Raw genomic sequence first — 16,239 nt, 5'->3', positions numbered from 1 at the left:
CTGTGTGTAAAAGCATTTCTTTTTTTGTTTGTTTGTTTTTGTTTAAAACCTGCTCCCAGTATTCTCTAGGTCTTGTTCAATGAGAAATAAGGAATGATCATTGACTAATCACCTTATTCACATCATTCACTTCTTTATCCATCATAGCATACTATTATCCATATCTGTCATACCATTCACTACTTATTCCATCATAGCTCCCTTCTGACATCTGTTTTCCAAGCCGAAGAGCTGTAGCCTGTTCAACCTTTCCCTTTGTGGAAGCCAACTCATCTCTCTGGCCTCCCTTGCTAGCCCTCTGTAGGTCTGCTCCATGCCTACTGAATTCATGCTGAGGTTCGGTGACCAGGACTGTGCACAGTACATAGGACGGGTATGCAGTGGCATAATAAAGCCTTTGCATATTATTATGTGTGTGTATGCATGCATGCATGCACATGAGAGGCAGAGTAAGATATGGACAGAAAGTTTATACAGTATAATAAGGGTTACTATGACTATTTGGCTATGGAGAACAGTCTGGGAGAACAGTAATGTAATATGTATTTTTTCACTATTTTATTTTTCAGTGGAATATGACAGAACTAGAAAAGCAGAGCCAATTCAAATTTTCAAAGTTTGGGGGGTTTATATCTATATCTATCAGGTACCAATATCTTTTCAGTTAAAAATGTAATCCAATGGTTTTAAAAACTTTGAAAAAATATGGGCGAAACTCTGAAAAATTCTTGATTTTTTAAAACCATTTTATACCCCTTCTCCCGAGAAGCTAATTACATAATAAATTCTGTATCTGTTAATCTACCTTGAAGTGATCTTGCTCATTGCCACTAGAATAAAATTATGAAAGCCATGCTCACTATTGCATGATTAGGAGTTGCCTAAACACTCTAATAGATCATCCTCTTTACTAGTCATCCCCTTTCTTCCCAAATTACCTCCCCAGTTCTTTGCATTAATATAGTGTTCTGTAATCATTGTTCATTAAAAGCCAAATCCTGTGAACTGTTATGTGTATGAACAAGCCCTTCAAAATTCAATGAGACCACTTGAGTGGGTTAAAAACTGATAGAACATGTCCTGTATCCATATTACTAATGGCATTTTGCAGACTGAGTAATTTTATAGTTTGAAAAATGCTATATGTCATTGTAAATTCAGAAGAAAGCTAATTTAACTTGAATGCCCATGAATGATAGGTAAGAAGCTCAAAATAGTTATAAGAAAAAAGTTTTAATTGAATTTCAGTGACTGAAGTGGCAGATGAAATTCTAAAGAGCCATCAAAACAGTCACAGAAGGAAAACCATAAAAAGTCTTTGTTTTTTTAAAGGTCTAGATGAATGGGGTAAAATATTTGTTTATACTAAATTTAGGTAATAAAGAAATTATAAGCTCTTAGAATCAGGACTAGGCACACAAAAATGATTTTTATTTTACTGAAATGAGGACATAATAAATCATTTCCAATGAAGAAAAGAAATATCAGTTTTAAAAACAGGTTCATTATTGAGATTTCTTACTGGAAAATGTTTTGGCTTTTCAGTTCTGAGTGGCTTTTTCATTCAAAATTGAATTTAATTGAGACTTTAGAAAGGATAAATATCCAAAGTACAAGCCTAATCATTTCCTTTGGGATTAAAAGTTACCTAATGTAAACAGGCTTGAGGACTGGTAGGGAAAGTGGAGGAAATACAAAAAAAGTGTTTGAAGTGAGGAAAATAGAATTATTATTATTATTTGTTTTGTTTAGCACAAAACCGGAAAGTCAGCTACTCATACAGAACTATTTATTACACATAAAAATTGGAGAAATTGTTTCAGGGACAGCATGATTTATTTATGAAGCTTTTTACTTTTGCTATCATGGAAAGGAAGACATTTTGTACACTTCATTCCCTACCAGTTCATAATGCCATTTTGTGAACTCTTTAAATTTGTAAGAGGAATTAAGTGTCAATCCAGCAAAGCACTCAATGATGTGCATGAAGTTAATCATTTGAATAATCCCAGTGAAGCCAATGGGATCAATTACACCCCTGAAGTTGCTGGCATTCTTCAGTGCTTTGCTGAGTAAGATCCTTAAAGAAGATTTTGAAGAGAGTTACAATGTTATCTTTTTATCTTTAGTCAGCTCAAGATCCTAGCTGTCTGGATGATTGGTCTGCCTTTTAATGATAGATATGGTGTAGTCAACACAAATTCGAATTTAAATCTGACCACTGTTCACTGCTTGAGGGATAGATGAATGAAACTTCCTGATTAGTATACTTTGGTGCTCTTGGAAATAAAAAAACAAAGCAAAACATATCTTACTGATGGCTGGTAGAATTTTCCTTCCATGGCATGATGAGTGTTTTAGGGGCAGAGAGCCAGAATGAGCAATAAAACTGCCATGAAATATCAGTGAAATATTCTGTGCTTGCAAAGGTTGTCTCAGCAGAGACATTTCTATATGTTTGTCTAACCTCATTTGGTTGTGATAAAGCACAGCTCTACTGCACTTAGGGCGCAGATGTCCAGAACCCAAATTGTGTAAATATCCTAAATACCTCCAAGATATATGGCTGGCTCTGCATGCTCCTGGAGTTGTCGTGACCTGGATCCAGACACCAACAGAGTACTACTAGGGCCCAGATATTAGGCAGTGGGACCCTCACACCCCACATTTCCAAACACTGATAGGACTGGATCAGTCCCTTCCTAAAATTTTAATTCAGCCAAAGGGAGTGGTATTGGGGCTCACTTTTTATGTTAGATGAGTGAGTAGCACATTGGCCCAGAGAGCAAAAGACTTGTTTCCAAGATCTTCCTCAGCACAAAAGATTCAAATCCTCACCTTCTTCTTGCCCAGAATAGGGCTCTATTCAGGTTATAAGCAATAGCAATAGCAATAATGTGTTTTTCCTGTCTCCTGAAGCTTTTTAATTGTGCAGAAAGAAAGTCAAGATTTATAGGGGTCAAAATGTGCTTCAGAAAAAAGCTTTAGGGCAGGCTGGTTACAGTACTAACTGGCAGTCCTCATACAGGTACATCATCTCTGGGTAGTTGGTGACATTTCAGACATCTCTGGAATTGTGTATCGACTAGTTCCAGCGGGGTTCCCACTTGGTCTGAGGGTTTTTTCACTGCCCTTCTTGGGATCTTTCGCCATCATCATTCACCACAGAGTTAAAACATAAAGGTCTGGATACTTAATCCATTGGATCCAGCTCCTATTACTCATAAAACAAACTCAGAGCCACTCTGCTTCCTGTCTTTTGTTCAAATACAACTGGGTTGACTTTTAAGAGTAAAGAAAGGTGCCTACCTTCCCCACCCCCCCCCATCCCATCACTAATTAAATGTGGGCCTTTTGTTGGCTGATTATTTTGGTGGTATTCAACAATGCATTCAATTCCCATTTCATTTCCTGAATGCTATATCTGATATCCAGTACTGGTAATTTTTCAGGATATTAAGCCTTACTGTCTTTAAGGATTTCGTATGTTACATAACCAACAATTTCCAAAATATGTCACCCTGTGTTTGGGTCCTCAACCCTTTCCATGTCTATACTGCAATGCCATGGCACTGAGTGCTTTTACCAGGTCTAGTGGGGAGTTTTCTCTAAAAAAAATAGTATATCCAACAATCACCCCTGATAAATGACAATTTGGGGGTTTTGACAACCAATCTTACACAAAAGTTGTGCTTAATTTTTTTGTGAAATGGTATCTGGTTTGTTTCTGTGTTCACCCATTTGCTGTATATCCTGCTGTGTTGACAGACTACGGCTGGGCAGTAGGAAGACAACCCTTGCTCGGTTTATCTTAGCTGCTACACTCTGGATGAGAGGAAGGGAGGGAAATTTGCAGCCCTGAGGAAAGGCATGACGCAAGTATGGCTGGCAGTCATCTGCAGTGCCATGAGATACAGGGAAGGAGCTTTATGTTGGAGGAGAAACTGGAAAATATCTGCAGAAGGCAGGGATCAGCAAACAGCCTAATTTCAGAGGTGGTCAAAAGGCAAAGATTTTCTAGGGAATTGAGCAGAGTTTGTGGAAACTCAGGAATCTACTAGAATTTGCTGATCTGAGAGCAAGGCCAAAGGGGATAGCATACCTCACAAAGAACTGGCTGTTTGGCTGGGGTGCGTTATTTAGACACTCTTTAATTTTTATTTTGTCTTATCCAGAGCATTTTCTGTTCTATTACAAAAGCCGCTTTGCAGTAGTTATATGTTCTGGTAACACTTAAGTTTATATCTTAAAATCTTCTTAATGTTTTCATCATTACCACTCAAAGGAAAAGGATAGATAACATCTCCAGGCTCAGGTTAGGTGGGATTTTTGCTGTACTTGCCAAGAAAAAAACTGTGTAATACTTTTACACAAACAAAAATCCTCTAAATGTTGAAAAAAAAGAACATTTTGTTCATTTTCATGAGCAACTCTCCAATTAACACTACCCATGACAATCTTGAATGCATGTCTTAGTCTTGAAATATAGGTTCAAACATATCTAGTGCAAGGCACACAACCACAGAAGAAATCAAAACCAGAAGTTATTACTGAAAATGTGGAAGTTTCTGCATAATTAGAAGGACCTTTAAGCACTTCTGAAAATGCGGCTGTCTCTGGACCAGTAAGAAGTGCTGAGATGCATACACTGGAAATAAAAAGGTGCTAGAAGTCACAAGCAAATAGTTCTCAGAGAAGAAAAAACTTCACATATTGGGAAAATATTTTAGATGGAAGTGAGGCCCAACGTTTACTTGAACCAGTCCCGCCACATGGCTGCTTGCACAGTGAAAAATGTTGTGTGAAGGAACAGTGTGATCCAAATTTCCAATAGTGCTAAGAAATAAGTACTAAAAAGTGGTATAATTTTTCACTCACAAAATTACTGCTTTTTTGGAGCTAAGGAAGCAGCAGGGAGCAGGGGGATGGTTTCTTGTTTCGCTTTTTTGCCTGTGGCAAAACATTCCTGTATTAATCCATTGCTGTTTATAAAGTGGTTTGACTTCCTCAGATGAAAGATATGACATCAGTGCTTGGTATTACATGATTATTAATTATTATTATTCCTTATTATTTTGCAGGCCAAGAAGCTATTATAGGCCTCATAAAGTTCAGCACTTCAGCCTTTGTACTTTGAATCAAAAAAAGAAGAAAAGAAAAAAAGTTCAAACTTTCTCTGCAAAATAACAAAGCTCTCTACTCTGCAGTCCTCAAAGAATTTGTATTTAAAGAAAGAAGTAGAAACAAACCAGAGAGATCCCTCCAGGCGAAAAACAAAACTTTTTAAAAGAAAGACAGATGCTGGTCAGATTTTTCACGGTTCTAAATTGATGTAGTTGCATTGATTTTATTTGGGGTAGTAAGGGAAACACTTAGTGGTTAGCATTTTGAGAGTCAAGCTTTAAGTTAATAATCCTTTTCAAGTTACTTTCAATAAACTTTTGTTTTGGGGCTTGAAAGCTATTGTGTATGTAACAGACAGGCAATTAGAAGCTAGAGACATGTAGGCATAGTTACATGAACACATTAATAAAGCCTAGGCCAGCACCTTGGTTCATGTAAATGAGCTTAGCTGCTTTGAAGTTAGAAAGGCCATGCTGATTTGCTTCAAGTGAGTTTATAAAGCCATTAATATTAGAAACTTAAATTACCCACCCAGATGAAATTGAAATGACAAAATAAAGAATCAGAAAAGTGATTAAAGCATATTATTATTACATCAAACTCTGTATGCATCGTCACCTCCAACTACCAGAATTGTTGTCATCCAATATAATTGCCCTTTTTTAGCAGATGAAAGACATTTTTCCCCTCAAGTGTATTGTATTTGTTGAGACTGACACACAGGCCTCCTTATTTGTCTAAAATCACTGAACTGATCTTTGCTGTCATTGTCCCTTGAATATATTCATTTTATTGCTTTCTAGAATTTTTAACACACCGCTGGAGCTACTCTTTAGGTAGAATTGCTTGTATTTGTGGTTAATTATGTGTTTGTTCTTAGGTGTATCAAGTGAAGCACCAGTAAACTAGCCTGAATTCTGAATAGGCCCCCAAAACCCCAAATCATTTGTCTCTTTGGCAGACTTCAGGAAAAAAAAATCTATATTTCCCAGTAACTTGGAAATATTCTGAGCTAACATTAAAACTAAAGAACTTCTATCTCAAAAGAAACAAAAATATTTAAAATCACTGAGTTGAGTATAGAGTTGAATAACAGTTGCAAATGTGGAACTCCAACTTTGGGATCATAGTACATAAGATACTGTGTATATAAAACGTGTCATAATAAATGATACTTATATGAAATGAAAAGAAGACTTGTGACCACATTTACTGTCAGATGTCTAAAATCTCTCATCCAAATGAGTGATTTCAGATGAGCTGCTAGTCTTTTTGGCAGCAGCATGCAGAATTTTTTCACAAAACAGAATGCAAACATAACCCAGACAGGTAGCTCTCAGCAGGGAAGCTACAGCAGCAACTCTGGACATCAGTGGCACGTTTCCTTGGACTTCAGTGAGTTCTGAATAAGTATGTGGCCTCTGAATCCTGGAGAAGAGAAATCCTACTGGAGACGTGATACAACAGAAAGCAGAGTTAGCCCTGTTTGTTTGGTGCTGTCTAGGCTTATTTTACATCCCACAGGGAATACTGCAACCAGCCCCCTCTGAGGGAGCTGGAGGCCAGTGCTACTCTTAGAAACCTTTCTTCTGAGGCAAGCTTTCTAGGTAAGGTTTACAGCTCTTTTCACTTGTCAAAAGCAAGTAAGGTGTAAACTGAGCTCACAAAGACCTTGTTGTTAGCTTTGGCCCCGCTGTCTCCTTGTTTTTTATTTTGAACAACAAAAGAAAGAAGAGGTGTCCTTCAGACAGTAAAAAGCAACTCCAACAGCAGTCTGCTTAGGGAACATGGAAAGGAACTGCTAGCAGCTAACAGCAGGTTCAAATTGAGAAGTGAGGTGATGCTGCCTTACATTATACGCTTACAAGGTATGATTGTCTAGCCCTTGCTTATACACTGGTACTTGAATTTGAGGAGTGAGTGAAGGATGCAGCCACTTTTACAGCAAGATAAGGGTACAGGTTCCCAAGTACCCTCTCCACCAGACTGCCTGACCTTGGCATGGTCTCAGGGTCATTCTAGACAAGGACGAGCACTGGAGCTGCAGGAGGAAACGCCACCATCTTCCAACCTTTCTGGCAAAGAAAGGGTGGATCAGCCAACCTGTTGTGGAGTATGCCAGCTCATAGCTATACTTTGACACTTGTGTGTAGTATCTCTTTCAGCTCAAGTCTCAGGCAGCTTAGGCCTGTTTCCTTTTAAATGCCCAGTTTGATTGTCCAAAGTGGGTCAAGAAAGAATTCCCCTTCTCCAATGCCTCAGGTGATTTCTGGGTCACTACAGGCTTTCAAGCTATTGAAAATCTCTCCTTTGGGATCTGTTTGTGAGGGCCTGGATTTCCATCCCCCTTTCCTTCCTTCCTAGTACATATTAGCATAGGAAGAGTATTCTGTCATGAGGAAGAAGTTTTGATTCTTGCTGGGGATAAAGTGCCTTTCGCATTATGACTGCATCTTGTTTCCTTCTCTGGAGAAACACTCTGGCACCCAAATTCTGCTCCCTGCTCCCAGATCCTCACACATGCAGCCCCAAGAAGGTCCTCCTCTCTCCCTCCTCACATCTCTCACTCAAGTCAATGGGGAATTCCTCTTGTTAATGCACCATTCTCACCCCAGTGCAGAACTCTCAAACTTAATAACATTTCCTGCTGTGACTGCCTGGTACAGAACTCTTGGTCAGCACTTTTTTGATCTCCAAGCAGATTTTTTCCAGGTCAGTTACGAGTACTAAACATGTGAGAACTACCGGTAAATTCAGTTCCATACTGAACATTAGAAGTTCTTGTAGCTATCAGAGTAAAAATTTGTCAGGACATATACAATATAACAGGCAGATTATTTCATTTCACATAATAAATTGAAAATTGGTTGCCCCTTAAGCTACAGACAGAGATTTTGCAAGAAAAGTTCATCCTAAACAGGTTCCCCCCAGAAAGAAGCAAAAATATGAAAACAGGAGTTTGTAATGAGAGAATCTTCACCTTGGCTGTTGTATAAACACAAGCATACACTTTGTAGTGTATGTAGTGTAGGGAACAGGGTTCAGTCTCAATATATGATGTAAAATTATTCACACTAACAGTATGATTTTGTAAATAATTTATTTTCTATATACAGCAAAACTTATCACCCCTCCTGTCCTTCACCACGTGAATAAGGTTTACAGAGAGATTTCTATACTTGTACAGAGTTAGTATCACATTCTCTTTTTGACCTTTAACTACCTTCAACCAAGTTTTCAGACTGAGCAAGGCTATTTCTGCATGAGCATTAGTCTACTCATATGTATAAATTTGGGGCATTAATTTTTAAAGTACAGCTTTCCCCCTTTTAAATACTGATGGCAAGTCTGACTGCAAGCCAGAAGAAATTACTCAGAAGAAAAGGGGCTCTATTTTTCTCTAATTTTCTTGGGGGAAAAAAATAGAGGAGAATCTGGGGCAGTGAACAAAATTTACTTCCGGGCAAAGGACATTCACTGTAGAATCTGATTACATCCAAACCACAAGTTTATGTGAGAGGACAATAATCTCATTGACTATAGAAATACCAAGAAAAAAGCTGGTGGTTTGTAAAAGCAGTCAAAGAGCACTCCTTTATGTTTCATTACCAATTTCATGTAATGATCTAGATTTAGCTAATAAACACAGTAACCATCAGCTGCAGATTATTTTGTTTTTATTGTCTTTAAATTAAATAATAATTAAAAGCAGGAGAACACTGTTAAATGATTAAATCTGTTAAATGTTAAAATGAATGAGTGAATGAATTAGTCTTTTGACATGAAAAGTTTTGGGGGGGGGGTTTCATCTCTCTTGCTGTTGTGATGTTTCCCTTTATATTAAGTGGTATCACACACTCTTTGTAAAAGCACTCAACAACTTGTAAGTCTAAGTGCCTCTGTGTCTATTGTTCTGCTTAAGTCAATAGCCACTCTGCTGACCTAATAGGCTGCAGGATAACACATTATAATATCTGGGGTGAGTAGCTGCACATAGAGACCCAATTCTGTCTTCCCACTGTTTTAAATTAAAAGTAATGCCAATGAAATCAATCCAGCACCTAGCCTAGCCTACAGGGAAGGGTCACTGTTAAAATTTAACATTAGTTTGGAAAAAAATCATCCTAATCTACAAGTCTGTCTGAATAGCTTTAATCTCAGAAAGTGCAGTTATTAATTTTTCTTAAGTTTATTTATAAGAAGGAACCATATTCTAATTCAGAAAAGAAAACTTAGGCAAGAAGAGTACAAAGGAAAGCCTTTATATGGAGTTTTTTTAGAATGTTAAAGATAAATCTGACACCCCATTCTTTAGGTTATACACAGCTCCACATAGGGTGCATAGGGTTTATAGGTATACAAATGTGCCTGGCTGAATAGTGCTCACCAAACCAAAATTTTGACAGACACAGACCTTTCCACAAAAATCATTTGAGAGACTTTTAGAGATATTGTGAATGTCTTCTTTTTTTTTTTTTTTTAATTATTATTTTGGAGAGGGAGACAAAAATGTTGAAGTCTTCATTTAAAAAAAAAAAAAAAGTCCTGAAAACAGTTTTTAAAAGATTTTCAGGAAGAGATGCAAATTTTTTCCTTCATTAAACAGTAGTATATAGCAAAGAAGTAGCATTTGGTTTTAGAAATAAAAGCACAAACTTTTTAGTTGAAAAATGAATATTATGTTTTATTTAGATAAGTAAATAAAGGATGTCCAACTTGATTCACTTTCTGGTCATTCATGAAGTATTTATGAACAATTACTACATCACCAAATATATGCTTTATTAATAAATATTCACCAAAACAGTTGTATGGAATAAGAGTCAGACCACAGGCTTGGTGGTACTTATTTGCATTATTTTTACCTGAGCTATATTAATTAATGGAACGTTTGAAAGACACATCAGAAGAATTTGCTTTTCAGCTAATGTTTTTTAATACCTGCTAGTATACAGTAGAATTTCAAATTCTTCTTCAGAACTAAACAGATTTGCTATCCTTTCTGCATGCCCCTCTTCTGAAGAACACATGGAAAATGTCATTTTTCTGATATTTAGATGAAATTTATTAACAAACAGTGAAAAAAAAATACTACTGATACAGGAAACTCCCAAGGTTTTTCTAAGGATCTTAGTTGCTGTCATGACTACAGTTGAGAGGAAGTCTTTCCTTCCTAATAATTTTGTAACTGGAAATCACATTGTCCATTGATTAAAATGGTATTCCGAGAATTCTGGCTCCAAAGAAATCAAATCTACAAAAGAAATCTGTCCTTCATTCAGCCAAAGTTCCCAATTCCATGTTTATGATAGGTGGTTTGTGATTTAGCTGTTGTGAAGCTTGAGATCAATAACTACAGAATCCACACTAGTGCCTATGATCACCTATGATCACTAAACACTTGCATCCTGGTACTAAATTATTTACAAATCCAAAATTTCTACTTTATTGAATGGTGCTTTGGAGCACACAAGGACCACAAGACAAGACGCTAAAAATGGTGTATGCAGCAAAGGTGAATGTCACGCAGAATGCTAGGGTTCCTCAAAAGTCCAATGTGTAGTAGAAGCATCACTCTCAAGGGTCTCACTTGACACTTGTCAAGGGAATGCAAAGTAATACACAAGTGATTTCCCTCCCCTACTCCCATCTTTCTTTTTACACAGGTGCCCAGGTAATTTTGTCTGTTCAACCTAGTCATAACAGAAGATAATCTGGGATAAAAATATGATTGGATGGCCAGAAGGGTCCAAACAGTACAGCTTCAATGATGGTGATCTTATTTTCCTCTCTAGTTTCCTCTCTATCCTGTGAATGCAAAGTGGAACAGTTCTTATTTGACAGAAGTGTAACTATGAGGAAAGATGCAAAAGCTAAAATCTTTCAGAAATTTTCAAGTTTTAAATAGTTAAGAAAAAATATTGGATAGAAATATTTTTTTCAAGCTGAATTGCAAAAAATTTGTACATGGGGAAAAATGTCAGAAATGTCATAAATTATTAAACAGTGTATTTTTAAGAATTGTATTGGAATCTCATGAACAACATCCTAATTTCAGTAAAGGAGAGATACTTATTTACTCCTGATTAATCTAACATACTGAAGTGTCACACTTCTCCAAATTCCCTTGAATGACAGGCTCAAAAATGGTTCTGTATGAGTTGTCAGCCCAAGTCTAAGGAAAAGGAATGCTGAACTGACATGCCAAAGAGATGAGCAGAAGGCACCAGAAAGCTATTCAGATAGGTACCCTGCCTCTGAAAAGGCAGGAACAGATAGAGAGGAAGCCAAGGACACTTTGGCAGGAAAGGTGAAGTAGTAAACTGTGTGCAGGGTGATTTGTTACATGGCTGTGGATAATACAGTCATACCATACATAATATCCCATCATAAAGGGATAACCTTTATTCTTCCTGAAGAGGTTTGCTGTATTGCAAATTTCAGTTTTTGTGTTCCTTTTCCTGAGTTACTAAATTAAATCCTAAAGTAAGTTACTAAAGTGAGTCCTGCTTGTCAGGACTTTTATTTTGAAGGCTTCTCCTAAGTGTTCCCTGTCAGTTTGATCATTTGTTCATGAGGTTGCAACTGTGGAGTGACTCCTAAAATTATATAATGTTGACTTTTCCAGCGCAGCTTAGAAGGCTTTACTCAGCAGCCACAGTAAAAGGTATGCCTCTTTGAAATCAGCTAGAGCAATAAGCAAGAGTACTAAGCAGTAAGTGAAACTCCCCAAAAGTCATAGTTCATTGACTGGCGTGCTCCCAGCCCTGCAGGACTGTACAAGAAAAACACCAGGAGGGTCAGTGAGATACTGGCTCTTCCACCGGTTTACTGTGTCATTGCTTGTGACATATTCCCTGCTGAGGTTATAAGGCTTGTGTTGACAGATTCTTATAAATAGCTAAAGTACTTCTGGAACCATTACATCCCTGGCTCCACAGTGTCCCTTGTCTTGTTTATAGATCTCCTCTGGGCAGAGCCTAGCTTTCCAGAATCAACCCTTTTGATTTCTGAAATGCTTATTACAACCCCAGACTCTAATACATCAACAGTTTACCTAACAGGACTTCCTTCATAAACTGCATCAGATGTAGCTCTGATATGTATGGGACTAGGCTCAGCTCCCTCTCCCCATGTCTCTCCCATATAGCTGGAGGAGGGTACACTTCCAGATCCACGGGGGTCAGTGCCATCCAGAGCTTGGACCCTCATTTACACCAACACCCATGCCTGGATCCTTTATACAGGCACCACTGAACCACCCTTGGCACAAGCTTGGCAGGGGACGTCTCCATGTCTGCGACACAGAACCTGCATCAAGCTACCATATCCTGGAGGGGAGGAAGGAAGGATTTAGCATCTTCCTCTTCCCCATGAACACCAGTCTTCTGATCTTTCGCCATGTACCACCTGCATTCTCAACGAAGCATCACATTTTCTCCAAAAAGTTGCAGCAGTATTTTAGGAATATAAGTGATACCTGCCCTGCAGTCAAGAACAGAACAGAAAAGCTAATGAGCAACAGGAAGAAAGGAGAGGCAATGCAGACCTTTCTCACCCTCACTTCCAATAAATTCACACAAACTGTAACACAATATACAGAAGTTAACCATGTTATACTGAGTCTATCTGCTTGACTAAATAAGCTAAATCACCATTGTCTAAGAAGACTAAATCCCCTTTAGGCAGGAAAGTCCCTTTGGTAGGTAACTCCATGAGTTAATCACACTCGCTTTTTTGATTTATGATTACTTTTTCCTTTTCTGCCAATGGCGACTCTTTTAATTGAGTTGGATTGGTATTCAACTGACTTAAATTACCCATCTATAATCTGATATCTGATATCAGAGGTGCTATAATCTGTAGAAAGAAACAAGCCTCTTGAGAAGCCACTTTGTAATCCTTCTTTGAGGCATGTTGGTAAAGCCTCAGACTTACATTTGTAACCCCACTAAATCTCTCTGTATTACCTTTTTCCCCAGGTAAGTTCTTTTTCTCACACAGCATTCATGAATTTTCTTATTTAACTTTAGTTAACATGTTTGGAACCTCTAGTATTCCTGTTCTGTCTCTCCCTGGTTCAATACCATTACCAGCAACATCATCTTTGCTGTATAATAAGAGATAAGGCTTCAAAGAGGGCTCAAGATTTTGTCTAGTTCTTCCCTGTGTCCTGGGGAGGGATCAGCTAAACTCATGCCATTCTTGACAGAAGATGTTCTATATTATGCACACAGATGTCCAGTGAGTAAGACCTTCACATCACAACAAAAACCTATTGTAGATTCTTGTGTGTTATTAGGCACTCTTCCCAGAATGTCTTCCCTCAGAAGAAGTGACAAATATTCTCCTTTTACAAAAACATTTGCTTAAGGCAAATTGGGTCTTCATATTGCACTAACCACTGATTGCACACACTCTTCTGGGTCATTTCATTATCCCATGTCTCACAACAACAAGATGTTTGGCTATGGGAATGAGCTGTAGGAAAGTTGTGCTTTCATTTCTGGAACTTCTCAGTCTCTGGAAGATGTTCTGAGAATGTTCGTTCTTTGTTTTGATCTCCTCTTTTTTTTTTTTTTTTTGGTGGGGTGCATTTTGTGTCCTATTCCTATTCTAACTCTGGTCTCATTCACCAGGAGGTGTTGACTTTTCTCTCTCTCCTTTATGCCAGCCTCTGCAGATCATCAGTCAGACTTGTCAGATAGTCATCCTTGGGGTTTCTCTCAATATTTCCTCCCTTTTGGTGGAGTCTCCTCTAGCAAAACAGTCACTTTTCTTTACATCCCTCTTTTAGCTTCTCCTGTGCTGTGGTGCTTACAGGGAAGTTAGCAGTTAGCATCCTGATCTGTCTGCTATGCTGATCAATATTACTGCATTGCTTCCTTGTGGTGGCCTGTTTTTCTTGTCTCTTTTATTATACTGAAACAATAAGACTAGGGTAGGGCTCCATTTACACAGTGTGGTCCGGTCCGTAATTTGAGCTCCCATCTAGTGCAGCAATACAAAGTATAAGGGCATCAATAAGAGTATTGGTGAAAGTTGGTAAAATGGTTCAAGTTGTCTACATTTTGACTATTTTTTTATGTTCAGAAAAGTAAACAGGAGAAACCATTTTCAACCAACTACAGAATTGCTTATATTTTGTGTTTTATTTTTGAAATTACAGAAATATCTGCAAAATTATTGCAAAACCTCTCCACTTCTTTAAGTAACCTACTATCACAGCATCTTTTCTTCTCTGTTAAGACATGCTGGCATTTAAAAAAGTATAGAAAAGCTCCTGACCTGTGACCTCAACACAATTTCTTCTATTTGCCATATCTAATTTCTCTTCTCACCATCTCTCCTCATTTGGGATCCTTCTTCAGAGTTAAGAATGGGAACACTCAGCCCTTACAATGGCTTGTAGAACATGACTGTTTTGTTACAATCCAGTCAGTAGGGTAAAATGAAAGGACAGCATGATTCAGGCAGAAGACAGACCAAGCAATGTAGGTCAAGAAGCAGCTAGTTGTGATGCCTTCAACTTCAGTGGGTGATCTCAGACAAAGTTATGGATTAATATCTATCTTAATATCTACCACTTAATACCATGCACCTATCTATCCCCATTGCACCCCTACCTCAACATTTCCCTCTGTACTGTCAAAGAGATTTACTCACATTATTGCTTGCATCTTGGAGCTGTAAGGAAGTGTCCACAAAGGCTCTAGTTTTTTTATTGTCTCTGCTTCTAGTAGTACCCTGCCACCTACAGAATCAGTATCCAAATACAGTCTGTGGGTACTTGTAATTTAAGGTTCTGTCCCTAGCTGTGTGAACGGACATGTTATTAATGACACATTTGTTGCAATTGCTAAGCGTCAAAGGCTGTCTTCATTTCTGTCTTGCACTTGGCTGAACATGTTGTAAGAACCTATTAAATATTAATAGTTAACAATAACTACAAAAGTTAAGTTCTGTTGCAGATATCTCCACTCAAGTTATGTGTGATGAATTTCCACTTAAGGATGTAGTTGTGGCTTGTATTAAAGTGGAAATTTACTACAGCAAAATACGAGGAATTCACAAGTCATCTTGCAAACAACATTGTTAATGATTCGTAGCACATTGGTGCTAGAGCACTTTGTGAAAGAGTTGTTTAAAACAATAATGATGTTGACATCACACAGAGGAGCAAAACATATTAAACCTCAACTACGGTCTCATAAGACAGTGAGTCAGAAAAGTTTGCACAATGTAAGCTTTCTTTCTGAAGTTTGTAGGCATCTGCCTTCCTGATTCCTTTTAGCAACCCAAAAACCTTAAAGAAGCAATGAAATAAAACTTCAGTATCATTTAAAAGCTATAGATTTTTTACCTGACACATGGAAGACCCTTTCTGAAATTTATTGGCAAATTTAAAAAGTAAAATTTGCATCCCACTGTGGAACACTAATTATTCTTAAACATTTGGAGAGACAGAAGATTAAAATGTGAATATAATAATAGGTGTCCTTAAGTGCTTAGGAACTTCAGTATGTAACACTTTTTCATTAAAAGAATTTATGTGGTAGAGTCCTTAAAGAACATAGGAAATGGTTTCTGCAGTGATTGTAAGCTTCTGCATGTTGCAAACCTTGCTCTTGTGGAATTTATAAATTTCATAAGTCCACAGCTTGTGACAATTGTTACAGGTATGATCAGAGTGCTGCTCTGCTGAACAATAGCCCTGCTAAGAGTAGGCACTGTTCAAATGCTAAGTAAGAAAAGACCAGAGACCTTTGTCAAGGTCAACATACATGGCTCTAACCAGAACTGGCCATAAAACATTGTCAAATACTTTTCTGTCAGACTAAAGAAGAAGCATTTCTTTTTCAAAAATTAGATGTGTCCGTGGCATTTAAAACCTAGATTAATCCTCTCAACTTTCCTGTTCCTTTGTGTAGTGCCAAAATTTGGGGGTTTCATTTTCTAATTTTGTTTCATCCATGAGGTGGATGGAGGGATTGGCTGCAACACTGGAATCAGAATTAATTAAAAAAAAAAAGTGATGCAAGAGTGCATTTGGGTTTGCTGACTAGCTTCCTGCAGTGTTAGTGGTAAGTAACGATACCAGGCTCTCCAGCCTGC

Source organism: Apteryx mantelli, chromosome 1, assembly GCF_036417845.1.
Source record: "Apteryx mantelli isolate bAptMan1 chromosome 1, bAptMan1.hap1, whole genome shotgun sequence".
Classification (NCBI taxonomy): domain Eukaryota; kingdom Metazoa; phylum Chordata; class Aves; order Apterygiformes; family Apterygidae; genus Apteryx; species Apteryx mantelli.
This window is presented reverse-complemented; position numbering follows the sequence as displayed.